The sequence below is a fragment of the Zalophus californianus genome, chromosome 11, assembly GCF_009762305.2.
Source record: "Zalophus californianus isolate mZalCal1 chromosome 11, mZalCal1.pri.v2, whole genome shotgun sequence".
Classification (NCBI taxonomy): Eukaryota; Metazoa; Chordata; class Mammalia; order Carnivora; family Otariidae; genus Zalophus; species Zalophus californianus.
The window spans coordinates 57,171,933-57,187,443 of NC_045605.1; the positions used below are offsets into that span (position 1 = coordinate 57,171,933).

Sequence of the window (15,511 nt, forward strand, 5' to 3'; positions counted from 1 at the left end):
GAAGCAGACTCCCCGCCAAGCAGGGAGCCCGATGCGGGACTCGATCCTGGGACTCCAGGATCATGACCTGAGCCGAAGGCAGTCGCCCAACCAACTGAGCCACCCAGGCGCCCAATGTTACCAAGTAACATTTTAAACGAGCTAAAGTTTTATTCATAATACTGTATTTTCCTCTTTTTCAATATTGCCGGCAGAGTATTTTCTTGCATACAACCTGTAAACATTTTCGGTATATAACCTGATTTTTTATCCTTAAAGCCTTTGCGGTTTTCACTGGCCTAGAGAATAAAGTCAAAACTCTTCAACCCGTCATTCAAGGCTCTCCAAAGATGAATCACAACTTCATCACAATTTCTTCTTTCTCCAGCACTGGATCTCTTAACTCTGACTATCAAGTTACAATAGACACACGCCATATATTTTTAAACCTTCTGTGCTGTTTTCTCAGCTGACATTCTTTTTTCCCTTATCTCTACATATTTTTAAATCCAAGATATTCAGGACCACAGAAGGCACACAACACACGTTGGTAATATAAATAGATGATAAAAACCCAAATGAAGAATAGGAATAAAAGACAAGTTCTAAATGCAATCAAAAAGGAGGGAGAAAGTACACAGTTCTGCCTCCTTAAATGTACATGACACGTCTATATACTTCTTTGTACATGTAGTGATCAAAATATAGTACTAATTTTAAGACTTACTAAGAACTCTATATCCCATTGAGGTTGACAAATATTTGTTGTAAAAAAGTAGGCTCCTTAAAAAGTTGACTTTTATCCTTTTTCAGTTGACTCAACTATTCTGGAAGACTCTTATTTAGTACACCTGAGAAATGTGGAAGAGACTTAGAAACACGGGCTCTAATGCAAAAGCAGGGAACAGTAACTTAAAGGCCTACAAGTACTAGAGAATTGTCAGATGCCTGGTGTGGGAGGCAAACATTCTACCACCTTCACTCACTTATAAAAAAAAGTCCTGATGACTATTTTAATCATATCCCTTAAGCACATTTCCAATTATAGGCAAATAGTATTTAAAATCTGATACTTTAATAGAGAAGGAGAAGGAGAGAGGAAAAAGAACCCTTAAGGCAAAAAAGTACTTTCAATCCATTTATGGAGAACCTATCACGTGTAAAATACTTCATATATATTTTCTCAGCAAATCCTCACAGAAATTTTATAAAGTAGGTATTATACCCATTTTACAATAAGGAAAATGAGAGGATAATGACTTGCCTAAGGCCACAAAACTAGTACATGGCAAAACCAAAAACATTAATAGGAATAAAGAGGGAAATTACATAATGATTAGAAAAGCAATCCAAAAAGGAGATATAATAATCATGAACTTGTATGAACATATACCACAGCAAAAACTAATTAAGATAATTTAATTGTGGTGTGTTAAAATAATGCAAGAAATTTTAACACACCACAATTAAAAACAGATCAGGCAGACCAAAAGGTAGTAAATATGTAGAAAAACTGAGTAACAAAATTAACAGATTTGATCCTAATATATTTATATATATGTATGCACCCAATAAATAGAATATATATTCCTTAAAGTAAACAAGGAACAATTAAAAATACACCAGGTCATGAAGAACTTTCAAAGAATTCATATCATACAGACTTTGCTCTCGGATCCTAGCTGCTATTTTCCAAGCCAAGTTTTCTGGCTACCTGGCTGATTATTCTGGATTACCCAATATTCTTTCTCAATAAATTCTTTTTCTGTTTAAATTTGCCAGAGTAGATTTCTGCTGATTAAAATGAACAGCGCTGGCTGATTCCATCTTTTAGACAGAACTATAAAATGGCCATAAACCAACCTCCAAGAAAAAAAAAAAGAGAAGACGAAGTAATACTAAGAATAAAAAGGAGGACCAAAATACAGATATCAAGGGGGGTTTAAATCTCCAAAGACTATTCAAACAATGCTCTCATGGATGATCTTGCATGTATATCATTTTGCAAGTGTATTCACAGATTAAATTGCTGGAAATCAGAATTACTGTGTCAAAGAATATATGCATATGTGCTTTTGTAATTTTGGTAGACAATACCAGTCGCCCTTCCTTTTTGTAGCCTATACTGACTTAGGCCCCACCAGCAATGCAAGAGAGTGTCATCTCCTTATATCTTTTCCAACACAATGAGTGTTGAAACTTTTTAGCTTTGCCAATCTAACAGGTGAAATTCTGTATCTTGTATACACATTTTATGAGTGAAATTGAGTACTTTTCATGTTTGAGTAATTTGCGTTTACTTTGAAATGAAATGCCTATGCATTTCCTTTATTCCTTATATTAACTTTTTCTTCTTGATTTGTTAAAGCTCTCTATAAGGAAAATTAGCCTTATGTCACATGACTACCAACACTTTTCCTAGTTTATCATTTGTCTTGACTTTGCTCATAGTGGTTATTTTTCTTTTTCAAGATTTTATTTATTTATTTGACAGAGAGAGAATGAGAGAGAGAGCACGAGAGGGAAGAGGGTCAGAGGGAGAAGCAGACCCCCTGCTGAGCAGGGAGCCCGATGTGGGACTCGATCCTGGGACTCCAGGATCATGACCCGAGCCAAAGGCAGTCACTTAACCAACTGAGCCACCCAGGCGCCCCTCATAGTGGTTATTTTTATGTAGTTATACTACTCAAAGTCCTTTTTCATGGCTTCAGTATTTTGTATATTTGAAAAGACCTTCCTCAGGCCAAGATATAATAGCAAGTATCATAGTTTCTTCTGGTACAAAGTGTAAGATTCTTCCCCTACGTACTTTAAAAAAATCTAAATATTTTTATTTGGGGAGCAACATAAGGAGCATAATCTTATTCAGGCTTATAAATTTACAAGGTACCAAAAATCTTTTAGTGATGGCCTGGTAGAAATTACGAAAAAAAATTTTTTAAAGATTTATGTATTTGAGAGAGAGAAGGGGGGAGCAGGGCAGAGGGAGAGAATCTTCAAGCAAACTCCCCATTGAGTGTGGAGCCCGACACGGGGCTCAGTCGTACAACCCTTGGGATCACGACCTGAGCCAAAACCAAGAGTCGGACGCTTAACCGATTGAGCTACCCAGGCGCCCCTATGAAAATTTTAATTACTGTTGGATAATTTGCTTTCTCTAAAATGGTTCTTGCTAACATTTAGAACAAAAATGTCCAAAGACCTTACCATCTTCATTATATCATGTAAATAATACAAAGTTAAAAGCCTGATCCCCAACTTAGATGTTTCCAGAGCCTTGGATAAGTTAAGACTGACTTATGACTTATATCCTCTTCTGTAAAATCAGACTAATACCTATCATGACAGGCCATTATGAGCATCAAATGAGTGTATTGACAGTGAATATACTATATACTATTTCAGCCAGTACAGTGGCATACAATAGAATTTAATAACTATAAAATTGTCTCTGGTGTTGGAGAGATAAAGAAATTGTGGTTTGGTCTGATTTACTTGCAAGTACAACTTACAGGAAACAAAGATAATGATCCAACTGCTTTGATAGGTATATTACATGAAAAGTTAAATTCACTTTGGGATACCTATTAAGAAATCTCAAAGTTCATATATAAGGCCAAATGGAACTCAGCATAGTGACTGAAATCTTACTTGACTTATTTGAGAGTAAATGTAACGTAATTTGAGAGTAAAGGGTAGAGGTAAAGTACCAATTTACATTCAGCAAAATCAGTACTGATATAGATTAGCTTAATCTTGGATTAAGATTAATAATGTTTAATTCATTAAGAATACAAAATGCTAAATAGTCAAGATCACTTTTTGCCCCAACAGAACTGTGCTACATTAAATGACATTGTGCCCAAAAGTTCAAAAATTATATAGCTAAATATAAAACATGAATTGGTCCAACATGACATTAACTTAAATATTTAATCCTATTTCCTATTTTACTAATACCCTCCAGAAATGTCAACAAGGCAAAAAAAAAAAAAATCCCATCTTTTTCCTATGGACTTTCAAAAAGAACATATTAGATTCTGATACCTGCTCTGTCAATTAAGTGTCAAGGCTTCTCTTTGCCTTGGCCTCCTCATTGATCAAATGAAGATCAAAATACTGGCCAACCTACCTCCTAGGAATGCAGAAGATCACAATTAATAGAAGCAGTAGTAATCAATGAAGAATCCCTATAATAAATAAAAACAGCTAACATTTAATAAAAGCACACTACATGCTAAGTGTTATACACACACACACACACACACACACACACACACACGTGGAGAATGCAGAAAAGAGTTAACATAGCAGGCCTAACTGACTATCTTAAAAGGCCCACTAGCAACGTGGCCCTTGGCTGGCTGGTGCCTAGGAAGTTGGATTTCAGGAGAGTTCCCACCCTCCCTAACTGATCAGGTACAGATTACCGCACCTAAACTGTTCATAGAAACAATCCAGTTATGCTGACTACCTTCTTTCCTGCTGGGAGTCTGAAACTTTGGCACATGCTAGGCAGAGGGATCATCAATCCCTAATAAAAACCCCTTCTAATGAGCTTCCCTAGAGGCAACATTGCACATGTGTTGTCACAACTTATGGCTAGGGGAATTAAGCACTTTCGGTGTGATTCAACTGAAACAGGACTCTGAAAGCTTACACCTGGTTTCCCCCTGAACTTTGTCCCATGTGCCTTTTCCCTTTGCTGATTTTGATTTGGATCCTTTCACTATAATAAATCATAGCCATTAGTACAACTATATGCTGTGTCCTATTAGTACTCCTAGCAAATCATCCTAACTGGGTGGTCTGGAAGCTTTCCTAACACACACACACACACACACACACACACACACACACACACACACACACACACACACCATGCACTAAAATTAAAATATCTTTAGATCTCAGTTTCTACCTGAGACACGAAGGCAACTTGCTAGATAACTCCTAAAGTTAATGATTCATTAACAATATTTTTATTTAATTTTAATTTACCACTCAATAGGTTTCCCTAAATTCTGAAATACTCTATTAAAGTCTAACATGATGGGTAAAAATGCTCTTAGGATTTTAAACTTATATAGAGTAGCTATAATATCAAATAATTTCTTCGAATCTTTATGAAACATGGTGTTTCAATCCATTTAGACTATTGACAAATGGAACAGAAAAAGGCTAGAAAAATGAAAATCTCCCTATTTATTTATTTATTTTAGAGAGAGAGAGTGTGTGAGCTGGGGTGGGGGTACAGAGGGAGAGGGAGAGAGAGAAAATCTTAAGCAGGCTCCAGCACAAAGCCTGATGCAGGGCTCAATCTCACAACCCTGAGATCATGACCTGAGCCGAAATCAAGAGGCAGGCCACTTAACTGACTGAGCCACCCAGGGGCCCCAAAATCTCCCCCCCTTTCTTTTTTTAAAGATTTTATTTATTTGACAGAGAGAGATAGCGACAGAGGGAACACAAGCAGGGGGAGTGGGAGAGGGAGAAGCAGGCTCCCCACCGAGCAGGGAGCCCGATGCGGGGCTCGATCCCAGGACCCTGGGATCATGACCTGAGCCAAAGGCAGACGCTTAACAACTGAGCCACCCAGGCGCCCCCCAAAATCTCCCCTTTTAAATCAGAGTCTTCTACAATGTCTCTTAAAACTGACTGGGGAATATGTATACAATCAACATTATTAATTGTGCAAATTATTTATCAAACATTATTAACCTTTCAAGTTCCCTGCTTTTTAATGAAGAAAAAATAATCATTTGTAATAAAATAGTTGTTGCATGCTGATGTGGGACTTTCCTCTTTATTTTCTTCTGCCTTTCTAGGGTCATATGTCAGATTCCTCCTCTCCAAAAGATGAAATTGTGGTTCAAACACATGCAATACTACTGCTAAAGCAGAGAAACAGGAAAAAACCCAGATGACCTTGGTATGGAGATGCCTTTTTAGATACACGATCAAAAACATGATCCGTGTACATCATTAAAATTAAAAATTTCTGCTCAGCAAAGACAATGACAAGAGAATGAGAAGGCAAACCACAGACTGGAGAAAATATCTGCAATAGACATAGCTGACTTAAGACTGTTATCTAAAATGTATAAAGAATTAGGGGTGACTGGCTGGCTCAATTGGAGAGCATGCAACTCTTGATCTCAGGGTGGTGAGTTTGAGCCCCATGTTGGGTGTAGAGATTACTAAAAAAAAAAAGAAATGTTAATAAAATAAAATAAAATATACAAAGAACTATTAAAACTCAAAAGTAAGAAAAAACCTGATTTTTAAAAATGGGCAATAGACCTTAACAGACACCTCACCAAAGATATACACATGGCAAATAAGCACATAAAAAGATACTCCATATCATATGTCATTAAAGAATTACAGATTAAAACAAGATACCACTCATACCTATTAGAATTGCCAAAATCCAAAACACTGACAACACTAAATGCTGGGGAGGATGTGGAGCAAAAGGAACTCATTCATTGCTGGTGGGAATGCAAAATGGTACAACCACTTTGGAAGACGTATCTGGCAGTTTCTTAGAAAACTAAACATAGTCTCACCATATGATCCAGCAACTGCACTCCTTCATATTTACCCAAATGAGATGAAAACTTATGTCCATACAAAACCGTGCACAAAGATATTTTTATCTGCTTTATTCATAATTGCCAAAACTTGGAAGCAACCAAGATATCCTTTAGTAGGTAAATAGATAAATTGTGGTACATCCAGAAAATGGAATATTATTTAGCGTTAAAAAGAAATGAGCTATTAAAGACATGAAATGACATGGAGGAAACTTAAATGCGTATTACTTAGTCAAAGAAGCCACTCTGAAAAAGCTACATACTGAATGATTCTAACCATATGACATTCTAGAAAAGACAAAATTATGGAAACAATAAAAAGATCAGTGGTTGCCAGGAATGGAGGGGGGGGTGGGGATGAGGTGGCAGAGTTCAGAGGATTCTTAGAGCAATAAAAATACTCTGTACGATATTACAGTGATGGATATATGTCATTATGTGTTTGTCCAAACCCAGAGCATATACAACAAGAGTGAACCGTAAGGTAAACTATAGACTTTGGGTGATTACAATGTGTCATTGTAGGTTCATCCTTGGTTACAAATCTATTTGGTGAATGATATCGATAATGGGGGAGACTAAAAACACCACCACCCTCCTTAGTCCAGAGGAGTTAGTCCCAAACCCAATTCCTCCACCACCTTCTATAGGGCTTTTCAAGTGTTTTGGCAGCTCAGAAACAACTACTCGCCCTTCTTCCTTCACTACAGAAAAGACATGCTAGAAACTCCTTCAGGTGTCACTGAGATGCTAAATATCTTGGTATTTGTAAATGAATCCAATGGTTGTAGTACTTTCTTAATGCCTATCCAACTACTACTATGTTTAACAGGAAGAGAAACTCTCTAAGGATATGATGCCTTAAAGAATGACACCACCTGTGGCTGGTGACCTAAGCTGAGCATTGCATTCAGTCTAATGTGACCTGTAGGAGCAGCTGTACTTCCTTGAAGGTCCTTCCTGAAAAGGATTTTCTCTGGGGTAGGGCGACTGCTTATTAGTAAAGGCAAACAAACAAAACAAAATATAAGACAGGCATTTTTCTAATTGCACCAAACCTCAGGAATGAAGTATCATTGTCAAAGCATACTCAATACAAAATTAGAAAGAGAACCTCACTCGACTGTACTGGGAAGATGTCAACCCTAACAACTCCCAAAGCCAGAGATAATCATCCCTTGTACCTGACTGTGCTTGAGTTTTCACACCACCCCACCCAGATTCCATATCTCATCAGTACATCAGGATGAATAAGAACTTTGGACTCGGGTCCCAAGACATAGATCCTAATCTGAATACTCCTACTTTCTAGCTACTTGTCCTTAGGCAAATAAAAAAACTCTTTGGGTGGGGCACCTGGCTGGTTCAGTTGGTAGAGCACGCAACTCTTGATCTCAGGGTCCTGAGTTCAAGCCCCACGTTGGGCATGGAACCTACTTAAAAAAAAGAAATGAAATGAAATGTCAGAAAAGGAAGGAAAGAAAAAAGAAAAAAAATCTCTTTGGGTAATTTCCATCTCTATCACCACCCGCAGGACCATTATGGTGGCTGGCAGTTATGTAGCACTTAAATTATGCCAGGCTCATTTCTAAGCACTTTGTATTTATTAATTTATCTAATCTTCATAATGACCCAAAGGGAAGGTACTATTATCCCCATTTTACAGATGAGGAAACTGAGGCACAGAGCATTTACTTTGCCCAAGGCTATACTGCTATCCGTGAAAGAGCTATCACTTAAACCCAAGCAATCTGGCTCCAGAATCTGTGCTCTTACCCTACGATGCCTTATTACTATTTAATAATAATTTTTTAAAAAGAAAAAAAAAAAGCCGAACAATCCTATAAAACAATAGGCAAATGACATGAACGGGCAGCTTTTGGAAAAAATAAATTCAGATGACTTACAAACCTATTAAAATGTGTTCAATTTCACTCACATTTTAAGATATTAAAAACTTAAAACAAAATACTTCTTTGTATCAGATTAGCATAGATCAAAGAGTTTGACAAAGACAAGAGTTAGCAAGGGTATCCTTTACCTTAAAGATAAATCGTACACACATACAAAGATGTACGTACAAAAATGTTCACTGTGGATCATCACAATACTAAAGACAGGAAACAACCTAAATATCCTTTAATTGGAGACTGACTGAATAAATTATTAGACGACTGGGATACCACAAATCTTTTTTTTTAAGATTTTATTTGTTTGACAGAGAGAGACACAGCGAGAGAGGGAACACAAGCAGGGGGAATAGGAGAGGGAGAAGCAGGCTTTCCACTGAGCAGGGAGCCTGACATGGGGCTCGATCCCAGGACCCTGGGATCATGACCTGAGCTGAAGGCAGACGCTTAACGACTGAGCCACCCAGACATCCCTCACAAATCTTTTTCTATACTGTCTGTTTTTATTACTGGTCTGGTTTCCTGGTTTACCTGATAATTTTTGTTAGTATGTCATTCATTGTGTATGAAAGGCTGTAGAGACTCTGGATGATATATTCCTACAGAGGATTCATCATATTCTCCACAAGCAAATAGAACGAAGGCAGATCACCTCACAATGCAATCAGGACATGAGCTGATTCAAGGCTGGCTGTAATCTTTGTTAATGCTTGTAAAGCCTAGCCTGGTTTGTAGCCCTCCAAGGGTTCAATTCAGAGTCTGGGTGTTTACCAAGACTACCTTCCTTGGAGGAAGTCCTGAACTTTCCTCTCCACTAAAGAACTGTTACAAGAGTGCTTTGCTTTTCAACAGCTTTCTGAGAAGGTTCTTAGCCTTTTTTGTTTGTTTGTTTTTTACCCAGCACAGTTTAAGAATCAACAAATCCTCAAGAGAAAAAAAAGCAGGTAGAGAGGAAGAAGGGGGTGGGGATGCACCCCCCTTCTCTCTGGGATCTTGGCCTCTCAAGTTCTTGTTGCTCTGGCAGCCCTGAACTACAGTGTTTGTATCCCCAGCCCTATGAAGAAAACTTTGCTGGCTTTTCCACCTCTTAAAGTTGTACTCTCCATTAACCGAGAAACCACAAATGTCTGAAGTCCTGGCTGCCTTGGCAACTTAACAATGCCTTCATATAAATTTTTTTTTTATATCAGGCTTTTCTAGTTATTCTCAGCAGGAGTTTGGGTCCACTACAATTTGCTCCACCATAGCCAGAAGCAAGATCTACATTTTTCAGAAGCAGTGGAGAAGTGGAGAAGACAATTTTTTTCATCATGAAATCACAGACTATTAGTAAAGAGGGAATGAGCAGTGAGGAAGAAGACAAAAGTGGAGAATATTCCTTTGAGAAAATCAAGAAAGGGTTACTAATAAAGGTAGAACGTGTGTGGTCCAAGTCCTAAAGAAACTTAAAATCTTACTAGGGAAGGAAAAACATACTTGAGTGAGACAATTATAGAATGTCAGAATTATAAAACTAAACATTTAAGAGCTGCACAGAACAGGGGTGCCTCACTGGCTCAGTCGGTAAAGCATGTGACTCTTGATCTTGAGGTTGTAAGTTCAAGCCCCATGTTGGGGGTGTAGAGATTACTTAAAAATGAAATCTTAAAAAAAAAAGAAGAAGAAGAAGAAGAACTGCATAGAACAGCAAGAGGTAGACATGCGTAAGAACAAAAGGAAGACAGTGAATCCAAGTCCATCTTCTACAACAAAACATATGTAAGCACAGAGATACATAGGAAATAAGAAACCATTATCCATACTAATCTCAAGGTTACCTGCTTATACTACTCACCACACAACCACTATCAAACGGAATATGTGAAAGGAGAAATCTTAATGTTAAATTAAGCATACCATTTAGAATTAGGAAGGTGAAGACATGGGGAGCGAACCACAAATGTGTTCTAAAACCAAACTAAAGTGGTTTCTACTTTATCTATTTTTTGGTTTACTCTTTCTAAGAGTGCAGATGACAGCCAAGTACTGTCTTAAACTAATGCAACGGCTCATTTACCCCTTTGCCCAAGACAAGTAAAACTTTACAGCAGGCAATATAAAGAGTGGTTACCTGGGAAGAAGAAAGGCACAGAGAAAAAGTTAAAAAGCTAATAGGATGTTAATACCAAACTTTAAGGCTGCTTACTTAAGTGCCAATAATTAACACCACATATTACTACTACATGAACGTACTGTGCTTGTATTTTAAAAAACTATCCTTCAGCAAAGAACTAACCAAATCAAAGTGTCATAGCCCACATACGAAGAACATATAAAATGCTTATAACTTTTGACCTAATAATTAATTTCCAGAAATCTATCTAAGAAAATAATCTAAAATATAGAAGAACTTTTACATAAAAAGATTTTTATTGGCTCAGTCAGCCAAGTGTCTGACTTCAGCTCAGGTCAATGATCTCAGGGTCCTGGGACTGGGCCCTGCATCAGGCTCCATATTCAGTGGGGAGTCTGTTTCTCCCACTCTCTCTGCCCACTCACCCACCTCGTGCGTGCGCTTTCTCTCTCTCTCTTTTTCAAATAAATAAATAATCTTTAAAAAAAAGATTTTCATTGCAACCTTGTTCATAATTGTAAAAACAAAGACTGAGAATAGCCTAAAAGTCCAATTTTGAGGGAATGGTTAGGCTAATTATGGACATTCTATACAATGTATGATCATTCTGCCATTAAAATTATATAGAAAGACTTTTTAGAATAATGCGAGCTATTGCTTTAATAAGATAGGAAACCGTTTAGGTTAAATGAGAGATGCAAGTTGCCAGACTGAATGCCTTATAATCTCAAACATTAAAAAAAAAAAAAAACAACATTAAACAGGGGTGCCTAGCTGGCTCAGTCGGTAGAGTATGCGACTCTCAATCTTGGGGTGGTAAGTTTGAGCCCCATACTGGACATAGAGCCTGCTTAAAAAAAAAAACATTAAACACAGAAATGGCAATAACAAATGGAAAAGAACAGCAATATAATTGTAGAAGTCACAAAAGGAAAAAAAATGTTAGTGATTAGATATCAAGTTATCCCATAAAAGTATGTAAGAATGAGGAAAAAAAATTTCCAGAGATTAAGAAATTAAAGCAGGAATGATCAATGAAGAAGAAGGGAGTTGCTATGGGAAGAGAAAATACACACAAAATAAGGCACGAGACCCTTTCCCCAAGCTTATTAGTGAAGACAAATTTATAAAAAGTTTTTTGAAAGATTTAAATAACAACAGAGACAATGACAAATGGAATATCACAAAGTAAGCAATTGCTAAATGAAGCTTACAAGCAAACACTGCATCAATAGGTGAGGTGTCCCCCCAACCAACCCCAGAAGGAAGAGAACCAGGGCTGGGAGGGAGAGGCAGGCTTTAAGAAGATGGGACGAAGCAGAGACTAACTGGTAAAACTTAGGGAAGTCAAGAGACGGAGAAAGAGAAATGCATGTGAATAACAAAGCATGAAGTATGAAGGCTGGACAGTGAATCAATGTGATTTGCTAGAGCAGAAAGGTTGCTTGGAAGAGTTACACAAGTCAGATAGGTAAGCTGGGGAATAGGGTGTTCTTTACTTTTATGGGAAAACAATGCCAAATTCGGGCAGAATCTCCCCCACATACAGTATGAAGGGGCTACTTTTGGGACTCTATCAAGAACGCCTACCTGTGTTGGTCACTCAGTTAAGTGTTTGTTTTCTTTAAATATAGCACATTACCAGCCACATGAGTATGCCTGATAACTTCCACAAACACAAAGATCCTGGGCTGAGAACACTTAGACACTATCACCCACCAGTGTGACACTGGACACCCTACAACTTCTCTAGCTCTCAGTTTCCCCATTCCCCAAAGGATAATAACACCTCCCTCAAATGAACCATTATGAACGATTAAACATGATTTAATGTAATCTGTCTGGTACAGTGTTGGCTATATAACTAATATTCATTATATGTTAGAAACTTCCCCATAAGGAGAAAGAAAAATTCTACTTAACATTTTTCAGGGATAGAAATTTCTTAACAATTGTAGGAAAGTATAAGGAATTCAATGAAAAAAAATGTCACCAAAGATTTATATATATATATATATATTAGTGGGGCAACTCAAAAGTACTTACTAAATTAAATGCTAAAAAAAAATTAATGATAATACTCAAATTTCACATTGCATCTTGCTCCTTTGCTTAAAGATTTAATCTGATTTGTACCTTGATCTGGAAAGAATAATGAGCAGCCTGAGGCTGTAAACTCATGGCCAGATACAAAATATTTTAGGCTTTGCAGATCATAAGGTCTCTGTCACAACTGTCCACTCTGCTGTTGTAGCATAAAAGCAGTCATGGACAATGGACAATAGAATATAGCTATGTTCCAAGAAAAACCTTTATTTACAAAAATTAGCAGCAGTCTGGATCTGACCTGCTGACTCTAGTTATCAACCCCTGGTGCTAAATGTTTGCATCCCCCCCCAAATTTATATGTTGAAACTTAATCCCCAATGTGATGCTATTTAGAGATGGGGCCTTGGAAAGGTGATTAGGTAATGAGAGCAAAGCCTTCATGAATGGGATTAGTGTCCTTATGACGGACCCTAGAGAGTTCCCTCGCCCCTTCTACCAAGTGAGAACACAGCAAGATGACAGTCTATGAATTTAGAATAGGAGGTGGGCCCTCATGAGACACCACATCTATAAGCATCTTGATCTTTGACCTTCCAGCCTCTGGGAACATGAGAAACAAATTTCTGTTATTTTATCTTTAAAGATTTTATTTATTTGAGAGAGAGAGAGAGAGCAAATGGGGAGGAGGGGGAGAAGCAGGCTCCCCACTGAGCAGGGAGCCCGATGTGGGGCTCGATCCCAGGACCCTGAGATCAGGACCAGAGCCGAAGGCAGACGCTTAACTGACTGAGCCACCCAGGCACCCAAATTTCTGTTGTTTATAAGCCCCCCAATCTGTGGTATTCTGTTAGAGTGGCCCAAATTGACTAAGACACATGGACTGGAAAAAGGCAAAGTAAGAGAGTGGAGATCCACAGGATTTGCAAAAGCAGGTATTAAATAAGAGTAGAGTGAAAGCAATAAGTTTCCTTGTTGAATCCAGAAATGGCCCAAAGAGTAAGACACAGTTAGGCAGCCTGCATTGGATCAGCAGTCACAAGCAACAGGAGACACACAATAAAAGAGGTCACAGAAGCAAACACCAGGTATAGGAATGCTGCAGAGGTGAAGGCCCTGTAGATTTAGGCAGAACAAGACCACCATATGGTTGCCCCCACCATATCCTTTGGACTTAATTTCTGCTGTTTGAGGCAACGAATCATTCACACTAGTCCACAAGGTGAAATGATACCAAATTAGAAAGAGTGCAGGATTTGGAACCATACCACATGCATTCAAATCTACCACCCACTGGATAAATACTAATGGTCTTTACTCTTGCGAGGTCTGTGTTTCTTCATCCATAAAACGGGATTCATATCTACCTTAACAGGGTTGTTTTTCTCATCAAATCCTCCAATACCTCTTGGTACAGATTCTGTGTGTATTAAATGGTAGCCTAACTGACCTGTTGGACTCATTTTTGTCTTTCCATCAACACTGCTCCCTTGGTTCTTTATAAAACGAAGTCCCGACCCTATCGTCCTCCTGCTTACCTTTTTTTTTTTTAAGATTTTATTTATTTATTTATTTATTTGAGAGAGAGAATGAGAGAGAGAGAAAGCATGAGAGGGGGGAGGGTCAGAGGGAGAAGCAGACTCCCCGCTGAGCAGGGAGCCCGATGCGGGACTCAATCCCGCGACTCCAGGATCATGACCTGAGCCGAAGGCAGTCACTTAACCAACTGAGCCACCCCGGCGCCCTCTCCTGCTTACTTTTATTGGCTTCTCTCTGGGACCCAATCTACCATTCCAGCCACATTTTTCCATTCCTGCAACACTGCTCCCCTCCCTAGCCTTAACACATCTCACTATACCTAGATACGCCATATCCTGTCTCCTCTATGACTTTATATATGCCACTTCTTCTTCCTAAAATGGTTTTTCTCCTTCTCACTGTATGATGACTAATTACTTCAAAACCCTGCCTATTGCCCTCTCCTTTGTGAAGCTTTTCCCACTAACCCAGAGAGAATGGTATTAGCTTCCTGTAGGCCCTGGTAACATTCTGCACTTATCTCATTGATAGTAGCATTTATTACCTGTGTTATAATTACTTGTCTCTGCCTCTGCCTCCCCAAACTAGGAGATTTCCTTGAAGACACGGATGATCTCTAGGTATGTGTCTTAGTGTAAGACAGTGGCTTAAAAAATTTTTGTTGAATGAACTAATAATGAGAAAGATCTTTAATACTATTAGCACCAGTTCATACTAAAGTCTTTCAAAGAATTTGTTGTCTGAAGGGAGTTGTAGTAAAGGTTTTCTTTATAATTAAGGCAAAGGTAAACTTCAACAGAGTCCAATCTTTTGAGGTTTTTATTATAATAGTTTTCTAGAACCAAACACCGGACAAAACACAAGAGAAATGGCAAAACAGAAGTAAAGGGAAAATAAGTGCACTGCTATTCAGAAAAATAAAAACCAAACCAAAACTGGAAATAAGTTATCTTCAAGCTTAAAAATTTTGTGGCAAATACATGTGACGAGGAAGATGGTTTGACAGCAGTTCATGCCAATAACAAATAAGCCAGTTTTGCTGCTGATAAATTCAGTATGAGCAGAGCTAACAATCTTTAGCAGTGTGAAGAATTTAGCATCCAGATGGAGAGATAGTACACCCCATTACACTCTTCACTAGTCAGGCATTATTTAAAGTATAAGGGTCAGCTCTGAGCGGCATATTTAAAGATGACCAGAAGGGTAAAGGAATTATCACATATAATCAAAAACTTTTAGGGATTTTTTTTTTAAGGAATCGTTTTCCTTTATTAAGCATTGCCTGTGTATCTAATACCGTCTAAGTACCATATTAAGTGCTGAAC

General features: G+C 38.0%; 1 protein-coding gene across 1 annotated transcript in view; it reads right to left on the reverse strand.

The window, feature by feature from the left end:
• Nucleotides 1–15,511, reverse strand: part of RNF169 (ring finger protein 169) — an 85,946-nt gene that overhangs the window by 55,071 nt on the left and 15,364 nt on the right. The gene's annotated exons all lie outside the window — the stretch shown is intronic.